The sequence below is a fragment of the Mustela lutreola genome, chromosome X (assembly GCF_030435805.1).
Source record: "Mustela lutreola isolate mMusLut2 chromosome X, mMusLut2.pri, whole genome shotgun sequence".
In the NCBI taxonomy this organism is placed as follows: Eukaryota; Metazoa; Chordata; class Mammalia; order Carnivora; family Mustelidae; genus Mustela; species Mustela lutreola.
Genome location: NC_081308.1, coordinates 54,669,974 through 54,687,958, shown reverse-complemented (window position 1 = coordinate 54,687,958; position 17,985 = coordinate 54,669,974).

Here is a 17,985-nt window from a genome sequence, read left to right as displayed (position 1 = left end):
CTCGAGTGACTGCAGGAAGTAGCGATTGCAGTCAGAAATCTCAGAAAGAAAAATTAGAGTAAGGGCAACACCTGAAGTTTACTCCTGAAAATACTTGGAGAACGACTGTGGCCAATAAACCAGGGCTTAGTTCATGAGACTATGTCAATGAGCTTATACCATCCCATGTTTTGGTCAAACCCTCATGTCTGGGAGATGGAGGGACGTCTTCATTTTCCAGAGCTACTATTAGGGAAAAAGGTGGAGACAATACTGACAGGAGTCCCTACTTCAGCAGGAGAACCAAAAACACCTTGCCTCTCCATAATTCCAAATGAAAAAAAAATCTCGGGGCGCCTGGGTGGGTTAAGCTTCTGCCTTTGGCTCGGGTCATCTCAGGCTCTTGGGATCAAGCCCCACATCGGGCTCTTTGCTCAGCGGGGAGCCCACTTCCCTCTTTCTCTCTCTGCCTGCCTCTCTGCCTACTTGTGATCTCTGTCTGTCAAATAAATAAAATAAATTAAATCTTTAAAAAAGAAAAAAAAGAAAAGAAAAGAAACATCTCATTTTACTAGTGTGCAGCAGTGACTATGCAGGAGAAATTATTATATTATTATTAGATATTATTATTATTATTATTATTATACTATATTGTTAACCTTTAGAATTTGGACACCTAAAATTTTTAATAAAATATGAAGACCTTTTTTTTTAAGATTTTATTTATTTGAAAGACAGAGATCACAAATAGGCAGAGAGGCAGGCAGAGAGATGGGGAAGCAGGCTCCCCACTGAACAGAGAACCCGATGCGGGGCTTGATCCCAGGACCTTGGGATCATGACCTGGGCTGAAGGCAAGAGGCTTTAGCCCACTGAGCCACCCAGGCGCCCCATGAAGGCTTTTTTTAAAGAACAAAAACTTCAGACTATATCTTTATCCTAGAAGTTCCCACTACAACTGGCTTCTCTCTTGGCCAACATTTAGCCATTCAGATAAAGTCCGTATTTAGTGCTTCGTGTGTATGCATGTGTAAAATAAGAGGACAGTCATAAATCTTTAAGATTGTGTATAATAACTGTAAAATAAGGATTCTTGATACACAAGGTCTCGTTCTGGGGAAAACAGCTGGTGAACAGTATGCAGTTTTCAAATGACGGAGGGGAAATACGCATTTGGTTATGAGAAAGGGAAGGAGAACAAGACCAAATATTAATAAAAGGGAAAAAAGCTTTTCTGCCATCTTTTCGTGCTGCAGTAACAGTGTGAACAAATGTCCCACAGATGCCCTCAAGAACATTAACACTGCTGAATGGGGAGGCGAAGGCCAGGTTCTTAGGAGGCCCTGCACCAAAGTCATCGTCCCATTTCCTCACTGTGATGACGAAGAATGAGTACATTGGCAAATTTGAAATTATTGACCACAGAGCTGGGAAAACTGCTGTGAGCCTCACGGGCAAGTTAAACAAGTGTGGCATGATCAGCCCTAGACTTGTATAACTGAAAGATCTAGAAAAGTGGCAGAATATTTCCATCCCCTCAGTTTGGTTTCACTGCATGGAAAAATTTTTCTGGCATCATGCACCATGAAGAAGGAAGACTCCAGGCAGGAGGGAAAATCCTAGGATTCCTTTTTCCTAGAAATATAATATACATGGCACATGAAATGCCTCAATGGGGGAAAAAAAAAGGAAAATAAATTACAGTCAACTAATGTTTGACAAGGGTGCCAAACAATTCAATGGGGGTAAGAACAGTATTTTACTCCCAAGCAGCCACATGCAAATAATGAAATGGGAGTCCTGCCTCACACCATACAGAGAAAATAACCCAAAATGCATCAAAGACATAAATGTAAGCATTAAAATGATAAAGTTCGGGATGCCTGGGTAGCTCAGTTGGTTGGACGGCTGCCTTCTGCTCAGGTCATGATCCCGGAGTTCCCGGATCAAGTCCTGCATCAGGCTCCCAGCTCCACCGGGAGTCTGCTTCTCCTTCTGACCTTCTCCTCGCTCATGCTCTCTCTCATTGTCTCTTTCTGAAATAAATAAATAAAATCTTTTAAAAAATAAAAATAAAATAAAATGATAAAGTTTTCAGAAGAAAACACAAAGGTAAATGTTAGTGGTCTTGAATCTAACAACGGCTCCTCAGCCATAACACCAAAGTACAAGCAACTTAAAAAAAATAGTAAACAAATAAATGGGACTCAACCAAAATGTCCCAGTTTTGTGTTTCCAAGGACCCCATTGACAAAGTCAAAAGACAAGCCACTAAATGGGATTAAATATTTGCAGGTCATATATAAGGAACATGCATTCAGGCTGTGTGAAGAATTCTTACAACTCAAATAAAAAGACAACCCAGTTAAGAAATGAGCAAAGAGGGGTGTCTGGGTGGCTCAGCGGGTTAAGCTGCTGTCTTCGGCTCAGGTCATGAACTCGGAGTCCTGGGATCGAGTCCCGCATCGGGCTCTCTGCTCAGCAGGGAGCCTGCTTCCTCTCTCTCTGCCTGCTTGTGATCTCTCTCAATAAATCTCTCTCAAATAAATAAATAAAATCTTTAAAAAAATGAACAAAGAACTTGAATACACATTTCTCCAATATTCAAATGTATACATTAATATATAAATGTATATATAAATATATTTTACATTATCATATATTTATATAAACATATTTATGTAAATATATTTACATTCTTAAATATGTATTTAAATATAAATAAAATATGAAATATATAATATATATTTAAAGATACATACAAGGTATATATAAAATATATGGGACAATAAGCACGTGAAAATATGCTCAACATCACTAATCATTCAGGAAATGCAAATCACAACCATGGTGAGATACCACCTCCCACCCACGTGGATGGCTACTATCAAAAAACCCAAAAGCAGGTGTTGGAAGGATGTGAAGAGCTGGAACCTGTAAATTGCTGGTGGGCTTGGAAAATGGTGCAGCCACATTAGAAACGGTTTAGTAGCTCCTCAAAATGCTGAACACAGAGTTGCCATATGACACACCAATATCACTCCTGTGTATAGAGCCAAGAAAAAAACTATGCCCACACAAAAACTTGTGCATGAAGGTTTAGGGTTTATTTGTAATAGCAAAAAGGTGAGAACAACCCAGATGTTCATCAACTGATGAACAGATAAATAAAATATGATCCATCCAGCCAGTGGAATATTACCCAGCCTTGAAAAGGAATAGAATTTTGCTATTTGCCACAACTCAGAGGAGCCTTGAGAACATTCTGCTGATTGAGAGAAGTCAGTCACAGAAGACCACATATTGCATAATTTGATTTATATGGAATTTCCAGAATAGCTAAATCTACAGAGACCGAAAGTAGATTAGCAGTTGCCTAAGACTGGTGGTGATGGCTAAAGTTTTCTTTTGAGGATGATGAAAATGTGTAGGTAGTTCAGTATAGTATAGTTAACTATAGTGAAAGCCATTAAAATGTCCACATTAGATGGTGAGTGGTATGTCCTGTGAATTATATCTCAATTAAGCTGTCATCGAAAATTGCAAAGAACTTCTATATTTATCAAGTAGAAAAAGAATGAACTTGATTAAAAACATCAAAAATGGGGAAAATAAAAACAAACAAAATAAGATGGGAGGAATAAGATCATGACTGTTTATCATTAATTTAAATGTGTACAGACTGACTTTTTCTATTAAAGCGCCTATCAGGGAATTACAGATCCACGCTGTTCAAGAAACATACTTAAAATGCAAAAGGGATTGAGAATGTATCAGGTGAGGAGATACCATGCAAAAGAGAAAGCCGGAATGGCAAAATTTATCGCAGACAAGTTGGGTCTAAAGTTATAGGTACTAAGATGAAGAGGGACATTTTAAAGGCAGAGTTTGGAAAGAAGATGTAAAAGGTATAAGCAGGTATACATCTAACAACATAATACCTAAAGACACTAAAAATGCAATAACAAGGTAAAGTTTTAGCTTTTCAAATGGGAGTATCTACTAGAAGGAGGGAAAAACAAGGACACACAGAAAATAGACATCCTGGGGCGCCTGGGTGGCTCAGTGGGTTAAAGCCTCTACCTTCGGCTCAGGTCACGATCCCAGGGTCCTAGGATCAAGCCCCACATAGGGCTCTCTGCTCCGCGGGGAGCCTGCTTCCTCCTCTCTCTCACTCTCTGCCTGCATCTCTTCCTACTTGTGATCTCTGTCTGTCAAATAAATAAATAAAATCTTTTTTTTAAAGATTTTATTTATTTATTTGACAGAGAGAAATCACAAGTAGATGGAGAGGCAGGCAGAGAGAGAGGGAAGCAGGCTCCCCGATGAGCAGAGAGCCTGATGTGGGACTCAATCCCAGGACCCTGGTATCATGACCTGAGCCGAAGGCAGCGGCTTAACACACTGAGCCACCCAGGCGTCCAATAAGTAAAATCTTTAAAAAAAAAAAAAAAAAAGAAAATAGACATCCTTATTTCTCTCGGAAAACATTTCTTTCTTACACCTAAGAAAAGCCATATTTGTAAAGATTAATTGCATACTAGGCAACAAAGGAAACCTTTACAAGCCTTCCAAATTAAAGATTTAAAGAACAGTTCTTTGATCACAATCCAGTAGAATCAGAATTAGATAACCTGGTAACATATAATTGAAACTACATACAAGTTAAGAAATACAGTCTTTAGTCAAAGAAGAAATCATAAGACGACTGAAGAAAATCTTGAAAGCAATGGAAAGGAGACTATTTCATACCAAAACTTACAGAAGACACCAGAAGTTATACTCTAAGGAGACTTCAGTGTCAAATGTCTTCAATTTCAAACATTTTTTTGAATAAAAGAAACTACTCATTTAAACCCATCAGAAAAGGGCAGCTCAATCAAAAGAAAGGAAGTAATTATAATAAAGATAAATTTTTAAAGTAATAAAAAATATGAGGGGCAAATAAACTCAAAGTTGTTTCTATGAAAGACTAATGAAATAATAATAAAAAAACTTCACATGTCCTATTACGGATAAGAGAGGGGAAAGATGGGGTGTGGGAGGAGGTGGGGAGGGAGGGAAGGGGGATGGGGAAAGGGGGGTTTCAGGGAGGAGGGGACAGAGAGAGGGAGAGAGAGAGTTGCAAAACAGATAAGGATTGGGAACAGAGATATAAAAGCAAATGCATAATATAAAAGAAGCACTAAACTGCAAGGCACTTTATACTAATCAATTTGATAACCTAGAAGAAACGATGATTTCCTAGGAAAACCAAATCATCCAAATGATTCAAGAATGGAAAATTCAGAAGAGGAGTTCCAAGATCAGACAGGTTTGCAGCTGGATAACTGTCATTCTACTGTTAAATGGCAGCAGGCAATTAAGCAATAATAAGTCAATTCACTTGATGAAGCTGAGCACAATGTTAATACCCAAACCTGAGAGGGAGGAACGGGGAAGCTATGAACACATCTGGCTTAGGACAGATTAGTTAACAGAAACTGAACTAATGTTAGCAAATATCAGAAGTCAAGCATCTATCAAAAGACTATATCCTGAGACCAACTTGGATTCATTCCAGGAAAATAAAGGGAGCTCAAGACCAGAAAATCAATAAGATTTACCTCATCACTAAATTAACTGTGAAAAAACTCTTAAGACCATAGCAATAAATGCATTTCATAAAAAATAAAGGAACCTGATAAAAGGTGAGCAGCCATTCTTTATAAAAAATGAAGATAAAAACAAGGACGATATGCAGGAGGGATTATTAACCGGGAAGCACTAGATCAAGAGGTAGATAAAAGGAGCCCATATTTGTTAAACAGTGACAGAGCCCCATGCGTGCGTGGATAGAGGCGAATGAGCTCATGGATGAGCACCAGGCTGTCAACAGGTATTATAGGGACAAAGGCAGCGGTGAGGCGAGGAGAGTCTTAACAACATGGAAGAAGGTAAAAGGAAGATTGCAGTTAAAAATTGTGCATGATACAAACACATGCAAATAAGACCGGATATTTTCCCGTGTATAGTTTTTTAAAACCCTGCACACATTCCTGGAACTACCAACTCTTGCTTTCAGCTCCGCAGCCCTCGCGTGTTTTCCCAGTACCAGGATGCAGGAGTAGATCCTCCGTTGGTACATCCTATGTCATTGTACTCCTAAAGGGACAGGTGAAACAGCACAGGAGCTGCAGGTCGGAACTCAGGCATCGCTGTGCCCACCCCAGCTCCCTGCTCGCCCAGCCCCCATTCTGAAGCGGCGGGCACTTGGAGCTGTTAAGAAGCAGGGATCTGAGCAGTTCTCTGATTCCCCCTGGAGCCATCTGCATCCATCATGTTTCCCACAGCTCTCCCCGAGTGTTGGTGCTGGCTCCCCCCGAGTGTTCCCTTAGCTCCTAGCACACCCTTCTTATGAGAGCACCTAGTACTCCCCGTCACAGTGCTCTGTCTGTCACATGCGTCCATTGATCCACTTTGTGCTGGTTGAGGGCTGGAGCCCCCTCCTGTTAACTTCTAAAGTCAATTTCTAATGCAGCAGCACCTGGCACTTAAGCACCCTGTCAGTACCTGCCAAATGAATGAAATGTACTCAAAACATAGTATGAAGTCTGCGTTTTGAAACTCCTTTTTGGAGCCCTTTGCTATCATTTTCCCAGGCAATTTAAAAAAATTTCCAGCGTTGCTGCCAATAACCTGAAGGGGTAAAGGAATGCCGGCGTGCCCCATGGGACATGTCACTCTGGATGGTCCTTTGGCAGCAGGGACTTTGATAGTGCTCTTTCAAACCCAGCAGGATGGTGGAAGGGGTATGTGGCTGAGTGCCTCCCAGGTCTGACCCTGTGTGACGCCACCCGGTGCCTGCAGCTGCCCTCTGGAAGGTGTTGCTGTAGCGGCAGAGCCGGAGGGCACCAAGCATGTGTCTGTCTCCAAAGTCCTGGGCACCACATCACAATGCCTTCCTGAGAAGCAGAATCAAGGACAGTTGCTGATCTTCATTCCTTCCCACCAAAGGTATCTCATACACCATCTTTGGAAGTTGGAGCCAGGGGGCGCCTGGGTGGCTCAGTCGGTTAAGTGTCTGCCTTCAGCTCAGGTTATGATCCCAGGGTCCCGGGATCGAGTCCCACACACTTGCCTCCCTGCTCAGCGGGGAGCCTGCTTCTCCTTCTCCCTCTGCCATTCCCCCCACTTGTGCTTTCTGGCTCTCTGTGTGTCAAATAAATGAATAAAATCTTTTTTAAAAGTTTGGGCCATATTCTTTCACAATTCTACTTTCCCTGGGGTAATTTGCCACCTCCCTGAATTTACCTGCATCTTTCCCAAAATCTACTTATCTTCCAGCCTTCTTGACCATAATGAGTCTATAAATTTTCAATAGACAGTGTGAACTTACACTTGCTAATATTTGCATAACATGCACCTCTTTCAATCTCAAAGAAAAGCTTTGCACCGCAATGGTCTCTAATCTCCAATTAGGTTCTGTTCCGGGATCCCACTGGAATTCTACGCGCCTGTCCCCTAAGATGCCATAAATTGTGGTCCAGTTTCCCAGCCAGCCCAGGAAAGCACATGGGAAATCTTGCTGAAGTATGAGTAAGAGCCAACGAAAGGGAACATATTTATCTGCCTCGAATGCTGGGACCTGAGGAAAGTTAGTTTCATTACAGACAAATCAGGAAGGAGGTGCAGATTGCTTTTTATGTCACTCTGGAGTGGAGGTCTGCCATTGATCATTAAGGCCATTTCCTGCAATGCACTCACCAAAGTGATACTCACTTCGGAGTGGACAAAACTTAGGAAATGGCCAAGGGGAGCTCTGCTTACACTTTACACTCTCAGCATTTATGTGTATTAATTTCTTTATAGGGCAGTATAGAGACATGAGACCACATTGAAAAAGCAAAGATTGTCATCCTATGGCCTTGGGTCAAGAATAGAGATATTGCTGCTCATGTCAGTTTCAACCTCCAGTGGCCAAGGGTTTGATCTGATGCTCTTTCAAGTTTTCACCATAGCCTTTCTCAAGCTCAATGGCCAATAATCCCACAGGAGGAGATTTTAGGGCCCTCTCAAACTTCTGTTTTGCTATCTCTCCCCAGCCTGCTTCCTCTGCAAAAGTCACCACTTTGCCTGTGCATCTACCACCTCTTAGAGCCTTTGGAATCAGCCACGAATTGCAGTGCTGATGCCTTCCATGACCACATATTGTTTACAGGAAAACTCTTCTTCATTATGCCTTGCCAGTCAGAGTGACGGTTTCATCTGCAACCTGGACCAGGTTTGGGAATGTTCTACACATAAATGTGAGCAAATGTCTTCTGTATTGAGAGACGTGTACATTCTGTAAATGGACTCTATTGAAAAACCAATACATAGGGTACACTTATGTCCTGACCCAGCTGGAAGGAGGCACTTCATTTCCATCTTTCAGAAAATTGGTGTAACACATTGATTCTCCTAACAAAGAAAGCAGTTTTGTGTCCTCTACCAAAAGACGGTCATAGTAAGCAATAAATTGCCTCTTTGGAGTGAACAAATTAATAAGATATTTTCTAAATTTCAAAATAACAAAGACAGAACGATTTCTGCAATGCTAAGTGCATCCCCTTAGTTGCAGGACATTGTGTCATAGACTACCTAAGCAATGACACATGGCGGCCGGTAGTCTGATTTGTACATCAATTCCCCTGGCAACCTGTTAAAAGAAAGTCTTGCACATGACAAGCTTTCAATAAGACACTGACAAGATGGCCAGGAAGCCCCCTTAGCTGGCTTTTTCAGGTGTCCAGACATCTAGTCAACCTACCTCACCAACTCATCACCATGCTTACTGGAGTAAACCCAATCTCTTCCTTCCCCCCTGGAGATGGGAGAAGAGCCACTCACACGTTTGTATGGAATTCTCATTCCCCCTCGCTCTGTCCCCACATGGCGCTGTCCGTGTAATAAATAAACAAATCTTTATGTCACCCGGAAGTTCCTGGGTCAAATTACACAACTCGGACAATTTTGGGTCGCTACAGCCTTTAGTTTTTCTCTCCATCTTAAGCCTTCTGGGTTACCAACAGCTATCTAAAACTCATGTTGCTGCAATATGCTGTTTTTCTGCTTCATCTTCCTAGTAAAGTTCAGTATTTTCCCCTAAATTTTGGTTTATCAGTATCTCCAGCATCTATCTCCAGCTCGGGTCACGATCCCAGGTCCTGGTATCAAGTCCCACTCTGGACTTCCTGCTCTGTGGGAAACCTGGTTCTGCTCTGCCTCCCGTCTCTTATGAATAAATTAAAAAAATCTTTAAAAATTAAAAAAAAACATTTCTATCTTCCCACTTTTAAAGATTAATTCTAGGAATTATTGCTTTAAATCCAAGTGTCCTATCTCTTTCTTAAAAAGTCTTCTCCAGGGAACCTGGGTGTCTCAGTGGATTAAATGTCTGAGTCAAGATTTTGCCTCAAGTTATGATCTCAGGGTCATGGGATTGAGCCCTAGTGAGGCCTCTGCGCTCAATGGGGAGTCTGCTTCTCTCCTTTTCCCTTTGCCCCACCCCACTACTCACATGTACACACACGTGTTGTCTCTCTCCCTCTCTCAATAAATAAATAAACAAATTTAAAAAGTCTTCTCCAAAGGGAGTTTGAGAAATAGTCCAGTAAGGGGCTGGAAGAAAATATTATAAGTTTTATTCATATTTCCTGTCATCCATTTAACTGTTTAGATTTTGCATGTCATTTATAATGTGCATAATAATTTAGTAGAGTAGTAGAGTCTATAATTTATCAAAAATTTGCTTAAATTGGTGGTATGTCTGCAAATATTTTTGTATGTATGTATGTATTTATTTATTTATTTATGTGAAAGAGAGGTGCACAGTAATAAAAGGAGATCACTGCTCCAGGGACCCAGATATTTCCCCAAGTCCTATTTCCTTCCATTCCCTCTGGGCTTCATTAGACTCCCTTAACACCAATCTTGTCCCTAAAACATGCCTTCTGCAGTACCAAGTTCAAATGCTTAACTCGGGCCATCACTGCAGGCTGTACTGGAATGACCTAAGGGAAAAGGGTGGTGGGTCTCACGGGTTTGCTGTGTCACCCCCATGAATAGTCCTTTGTTCTGAACAGCTAGTGCAGCCCACGTTTGCAATCACAGGCTCTGGCACCAGAGTGGGCGTAGATCCCAGCTGGCCCCTCAGTAGCAATATGGCTTTGGGAAAGTTGTGTCATTTCTGGCCTAGACTTCATGCTCATCCATAACGTGGAGGAGAAGACAGTGTGACCCTCAGTGGGATGTTGAAAGGGTCATGAGATGGTTCGACTCAGGTGCTCTGAGGTACAGTAGGCCCACAGTAGAACAAAAAGTTGTTTTATTGATCTTATAGTTACTATTACTCATACTAACAAAACTGATCATTTGAGATGATTTTCAAGCGAATTGTCTTTGCCTGGATTTCTAAGATTAACCTGCTTCAAAATGAATTCTGCTCTACTGTGAAAAACGAGCTAACCAGCAGGTTTCTTCTGCGTCTTTTCTGAACTTTTTAGGATCCTCTCTAAAGAAAGGTTCTAAAGGAAGGCAAAGTGCAGAAATACTCTTGCTTTAAAGGATGTGTAGGAAATGATTAATTTTGCCAAAAAACAGTGCCTTGAACATAAAAGATGTTTGATGAAGCTCACTGTAGACAGTGTATCCCTCCCGGATTCATAAGTTAAAAACTCAATGTCCAAAGGGACATAACTAGGAGATGGGGTCCTTGGGAGATGTTTAGGTCATGAGGGTGGAGTCCTCATGGGCGAGATTAGTGTCTCCATGAGAGAGACCCCACAGAGATCCCTCGCCCCCTCCACCTTGGAGGTTATAGGGAGAAGATGGTCATCTGTGACCCAGGAAGTGGGCACTTGAACAGACACGGAATCTTCCAGGGTCTTGACCGTAGACTTCCCAGCTTCCAGAACTGAGAGAAATAAGTATGTCTTTAAAGCACCTAGTTTATGGTGCTCTTGTTACATCAGCCCAAACTAAGATAAAGCTTGTCTCTTATGCTGAAAAATAACACAAATGTTAACAACAATTTAAAAAAGGAACATTGTGGCCAATGACATGTAATGAACATCATCTCTCCTCTACAGAGCCAAGAGCTTAATTAGTTTCGGGCAACTCAGTAGAGTATGATTAAACCAAAGAGCAGCAAGATGTCTAAATGCTCAAGTCCTCTGCCTCCTACTTTTCTGCCAAAACAAAAGAAAAGCCCTAGGCTGGTTTTGGTTGCCACCAAGCACAAAACAGCCAAATTCCAAATTAGAAAGCCTTGGGGTTTAATTGTGGATGTATGGAATTACATAGAAGCTCTCTTTGATCATTCCAAAGGATGTTTCCCTGAAAGGTTACAAATACATCTCAGCCTACCAACCATCTCAGGCCTACCACAAAAATTATATATATACACTTTTAGCATTTTAAAATGTGTCTAAATTTCAGTTTCGGATCCAGTTTTGACTATTGTTATGGGCTTAGTTGGATGCCCCCAGATTCCTACGTTGACGTCCTAACACCCAGCATCTCAGAATGTGGCAGTATTCAGAGATGGGATTTTTAAAGAGGTGATAAAGGGAAAACGAGCTCACTGGGGATGGGCACCAAGCCAACAGGACTGGTGTGCTTACAGGAAGAGGAGATTAGGACACAGACAATACAGACTGAAGGACAATCGTTTGAAGACAGAGTGGAGAACACAGCTATCTGCAAGCCAATGAGAGACGTTTGAAGAATCGAACCCTACTGCCACCTTGATCTTGGACTTCCAGCGCCCAGAACCATGAGAAAATAAATTGTATGTTGCCTAAGCCACCCGGCTGTTGATATTTTGTTTACGACAGCCCATGACTCAGAAATTTGAGGACCTCCCCCCTAGACTTTATCCTGAAGTTCTGTTTCAGCTTCAGGGGCTTGTGTAATACTACTGTATCAAGGAGGGAGGCTCCTGCCATTCCTCACACTGGGTCATTGAGACACTGCACAGCTGTCCCCAGGGCTGGCTACATAATTTACAAGCCCCATGCAAAATGAAGATATAGGGCCCTTTGGGCAAAAACAGGGAGGAAGTGTTTGTTAAAGGTACTAAAATAGAAAGCTCATTTACTCCATGGTCTGTCTTCTGAAGGGGCATGGCTGCTGTTTTCTATTTGCATTTAATGTCATTCCAAGCAAATAAAAATTTTAAAATGTGATTATGGGCATGATTTTTGCCATTCATCTTCGCAGGGTGCAATGTCAGTGTTAAATAATTCACGCAGGGATTCCACAGCTGGGGCACACCCACGTGCCCTCTTCTTATCAGAACCGTGGAAATCCTGCACAAGACCAGCTCTGCCGTCTTTACCTCACCTGGGGACTCAAACCTGTTCCACCGACCCTGCCGCCCTCGGCTTCCTGATGAGTAAGGAACTTGTCAGGATCAGGAGCCGGGGGCTGCCTTTCTTTCCCTTCCCTCCTAAGTCACCACTTCCAAGGCTTGGCTAACACAGGGAGGTGACATGAGTGAGAAAGGACAAGACAGGGTTCTGGGCTGCTCACAAGAGGCCACCGCCTCCTGCCGGTGCTCAGAGCAAGCTCTGGTCTGTAGGGAAGGCGAGCTCCGGTTGACTCAGTCATAGACGTCACGTGGTCAGCGAGTCTCGTTGACCACCACTCACGAGGTGTCCATTTCCATGCTGTGCTCACCGGGCAGGGCGAGCAGTACATGCAAATGAGGAGGCAAGGAATGGTGGATACCCAAAGTGAGCTGTCCCCTCCACTATGTACGGGCTCCACTGTCCCACCTGTTATGCCCCAATAATGGGTCCATGATTAAAAGAGCGAGACTGATACAAAGCGAAGGTCAAACAAAGCTTTATTTCGCACCAAGCATCAAGAATCAAACTGACCAGCCAGGGCCGCTTCTCTTACAGAGAATTCGACCCCTCTCTCCTTTATGGACTAGCTTTTAAGGGCAAAGGCCATGCAGTTGGGCCTGGCCAAGAACAGGTGGCCAATGAAATTGTAACACACAGAGAGAGCTGCACAGTGATGCTAGGTGACCAATTGAATTACAACTTACCTTTTAGTAGACATTTGACCTAGCCTATCACCTTGGTTAGGATTGGCGCCCAAAAGACTCACAAAGGGCGGGACCCATACTCCTTGGTAGCTAGGGAGACAGTATGCAACTCTCCACTGATCAGATGTCTTTATCTGGCCTGACCCACCCTTGTATTTGGGCTTTGTTACCTGAGGTTGATTTCCGGGACTTGTTTTTAAGTAAGTCCCCTGGGAGAAGGGGAGCAGGGACAGCTTAAGGGTTAAACAACAAGGTTATTGTGTAACCTCAATGGAAGCCTCTGGCTAAAATATAAAAATATAAAATAGGTCCTTACACTACCCACTTCGCTCAAAAAACACAAAGTCAAAAATAAAACTGAGTAATTCCTAGACAGTGAGAGAGAAGCACACTGACTTCACCTTAGAACCCTTCTGAGGGCGGTGCTTGGCGGGGGTAGGGGCGTGTGGGGGGGTTGGGGGTGGATAATGGGACCTCTGAGGGTGTGGCCCAAAGGGCAGGGCCCTTTGGGAAGGGGCTTTCTGGGGGAGGGGCCCTTCTGGGAGCAAAGCCCTGGGTGGGGGGGTTCCCTCGGGGGGCAGGGCTGGGAGCAACCCCAGAAACCTGGCCCACAGAGAAGCTGGTCCTGTCTCTCCCTCTGCTCCCTTTCTCCAGGGACCCCTAGGCTTGGAGACTAAAGTCAAAATTAAAGCCATATGTCTAAATGGTTCATACTGTGGTTGGGTAGTGTTTTTAACATATTAATTGACTGGTTTTTCTCAGTATTTGTCAAACCTTTCCCAACTCAAGGCTTTCTCTTAAGCAGCAGCGCAAGGCTGGCCCTTCAGTTGGGTCAAGCTGTTTGGTGATTCTGTGTAAAAATCCACCCTCTTGCGCTGCTCAGGAGGGCAGTGTTGCGTCCTAGGATAAACATAAATATATATCAAATGTGTTTACAAATTATATTTATATGTATACATTTAATTCTATGTTTACATATATATGTATAAAATAAAAATAAAAATATTGTTTAAAAGGCTGTTTTGCGGGGCGCCTGGGTGGCTCGGTGGGTTAAAGCCTCTGCCTTCGGCTCAGGTCATGATCCCAGGGTCCTGGGATCCAGCCCCGCATCGGGCTCTCTTCTCAGCGGGGAGCCTGCTTCTCCCCATCTCTCTGCCTGCTTCTCTGCCTACTTGTGATCTCTGTCTGTCAAATTAATAAATAAAATCTTTTAAATAAAATGCTGTTTTGCGGGGAACCTGGGTGGCTCAGTCCTTAAGTGTCTTCCTTCCACTCAGGTCATGATCTTAGGGTCTTGGGATTGAGGCCCACATTGGGCTCCCTGCTCAGCAGGAAGCCTGCTTCTCCCTCTCCCACTCCCCCTGCTTGTATTCCTGCTCTGTCTCTCTGTCAAATAAATAATTTTTTAAAAAGAAATACTTTATTAAAAAAAAATAAGGAAAATGCTATTTTGCCCTCTATCCTGGTAAGATGGAACACATTCCTAACAAGAGATCTTCCTTGACTCCGTGATAAAAATTTAACATTGTCTTAATGAATCCTCACAACATCCACCCCCCCAACCCTTCTCAGATGTTACAATTAAGGTTCAGTGAAGTCCAAACACTGGGCCTGAGGTAATATACCCAGTATGTGGCCTCTTGCCATAGTCTAGCAGCCCAAATTGGGGGCGAGGTTGTTTGAGTGTCATTGGCCATGATGAAAAAGCTGAAAGATGAAAAGAAGGGTAGTCTTGCTTTTTGGCCCCCAAAAAAAAGGATTTAGAAAGAAAGAGACCTGTCGCCCAAAGGAGGAGGCTCCCCACTGATCCCGGCTGGGCAGAAGTCAGAGCAGAAGGGAAACTCCCATCACCAAGGAGAATGGGCTTCTCCTTCATACAAAAGCATAGGATCCCTCTCACCTGATATGTTTCTGTCCGATAGTCATCCCCCTGTGCCTGCCCCATAATATCATTCTCAGGAAATGGCTGAGAGATACATTCAACTTGCAGAATTACAGCAAATAAAGTAATCTTTGACCCATCCTGGGAGCTTCTGATTACTGGGAGGGGCCAAGCCATCCTAGGGCAAGTGCACTCATTTCAAGAACCAGTAAAATGACTCCAAGAGTATCATAAAGGCTAGTGATCATGACTGGTCCAGAAATATTTCTGGGAGTCCCTTTTAACATCCCTCCCATCATTTCTTCTCATCTCCAAGGGAATGGTACTTAGGTATTCTGAAAGAAATATGCATGACTAGTAAACTGTGTGTGACCCGTGCCGCCTAATTCATCCCTCACCAGCATTTAACACTGATGGTTTGAAGGCTGGCTACTCCCCTGGCAGGGCAAGAGCTGAAGCAGAATGTATGGGGCGAGGTGGCTCTTCCCCCTGGATATAAATAATTAAACCCAGTAGCCACCCTTCCTGCCTGGCCACTGTCATTTAGGTATGGCTGATTATCCCTAAATGGGAATGAGTTGGGGGCGGGGGTGGGGGAGGGAAGCAGGTGATGGTCCAAAAAACTACAGTAGCTGCCACTGAGGGTCCAACCTGGCATTAGACTGAGCTCAAGTCCTGATTCCATCATATACGAGCTGTATGAACTTGGAAAACTGAGTTCAACTCTCGAAGCATCTGCTTTGCCCCCCCTTGGAGTGAGAATAGTCAGTAGTATTGACTTCACAGGGCTTGTTAGGAGGATTAAAGTAGATACTGTTCATTTAGCACAGTTCCTGGCCTATAGAAGGCACACATAAAAGTTGATTATCGTTTTTATGGACCTCCAAATTTAAGCCTTCTATAAAGAACCAAATGATATCTCTGAAAAATACCAACTGCCTACAAGGTTGTAGGGAAAGTGGTATCTATGTTGACCTGATTAGAAAAAAGTGGAAAATATCTCTTGTTTAAGCCTTGTTGAAAATTTTCTAAACTCTGTCCGCTCTTCTGCTTTAGTAATTAGAACAAACGTTGGAGACTCGTGGTTTTCTGATAATTGAGTTGCTCGTTGTAACACAGGGCAATTCGACATTAGTGTTTATTTTAAAAATTACCGCAAATGAAGATAAGTGGTGAGACGTGCACTAAATTTGATGAAAATCCTGATGTGAGTGTTTCTTCTTGGGATTCTCTCTCTCTCTCTTTTTTCTCCTATGATCTGAGAGCGGATTACATTCTACTTGGGTGATGGCTCAGGTCAAATGTGTGGTTTTGCAGGTGCCTAGCCTTTCACAGACAATCTTGGAAGCACCATCATTGTCTCTGTAAGAAAACGGAGGGAAAGATGTGATTTTAACACTCAGCCTACAACAGTTCAACAATCTACCAATGTGAATTTAGAAACGCTGAGCAGGTCCCCCTTCTAGTAAGGAATATCTCTCCCGTTTTCTTATAATACCTGAGTTTCTACAACTGAGCAATCTACTCTTTTGTGTAAAACAGCTTCCCAGGATTGTTTCTCCTTTAAACGCAAGTGAACTTTGGGGATGGCACTCAGATCCCTTTCTTTTACTGGACAACTGTGGAGCAGAGGTTGGGTGTGTTTCAAGAGGGAAAATATCCACAAGGGGACAGAAAAAGAACATAAATGTACAAAATCCCATTTTCCATGAATGTAAAAAGCTAACTTCCAGGGGAGCCTGGGTAGCTCAATTGTTAAGCATCTGCCCTTCGGCTCGGGTCATGATCCCAGGGGCCTGAGAATCCAGCCCCGCGTCGGGCTCCCTTTTCAGTGGAAAAACGTGCTTCTCCCTCTCCCACTCCTCCTGCTTGTATTCCCTATCTCATTGTGTCTCTGTCAAATAAATAAATAAAATTTTTAAAAAAATGCGAACTTCCAATATGTATTTTTTTCCTTTGCTCTAAATATCTCAATGTTCACTTGTTGAAAGCAATTGATTGAAGCCCTGGGAAGAAATGGTAGATTGAAGCACTCATCGGAGTTTTTTGTGCTGCTTTGCAGGGGTCTGGCTGCACTAAATTATTTCAAGAAGTATTAATTATCTAAGTCACTCAGAAGAAGCCATTTACCTATTTCATTTTCTTTTTTTTTTTTTGAAGAGAATCTTTTTTTTTTTTAAGATTTTATTTATTTGTCAGAGAGAGAGAGGGAGCGAGAGCGAGCACAGGCAGACAGAGTGGCAGGCAGAGACAGAGGGAGAAGCAGGCTCCCTGCCGAGCAAGGAGCCCGATGTGGGACTTGATCCCAGGACGCTGGGATCATGACCTGAGCCGAAGGCAGCTGCTTAACCAACTGAGCCACCCAGGCATCCCCCTATTTCATTTTCTGTGGTTCTTGATCCTTCCCCCAAATTCTCACAGGCCTCCGCAGCTGGCACAGAGTCCGCTCCCATAACTATAATCCCTGTCCCATACTCTCACCTCCATCATACATCATACATACCTGATAAAACCCCACCTTGGTAAAAACCCAACCCTCTGTCCACCCTACGTCTGCCCCTGGCAGCGGAACGTGGTTGGTGAGAAAAGCAACGATGCTGGAAGCTTTCACATTAAATTCTTTTTTTTTAAGAGTTTATTTATTTATTTGACAGAGAGAGATCAAGGGAAGAGATCACAGAGAGAGAGGAAGGGAAGCAGGCCCCCTGCTGAGCAGAGAGCCCGATGTGGGACTCGATCCCAGGACCCTGAGATCATGACCTGAGCCGAATGCAGCGGCTTAACCCACTGAACCACCCAGGCGCCCCTTTCACATTAAATTCTCAGCCACAAATCCAAGTATGTTTCTCTGACCGACAGAATCTCCACTCTTCTCGTGAAATATTTTGACTATTTCACATCTTCTTTCCTCCAACCTTAAGCCAGGGCTTCTCAACACTGGCCACACTTTTGAATCACCTGGAAGACTAAAACACAGGAGTGCCCACCTCCAGAGGATCTGATCTAATTGGTGTAGAACCAATTAGATTAATATCCAATTAGGGTC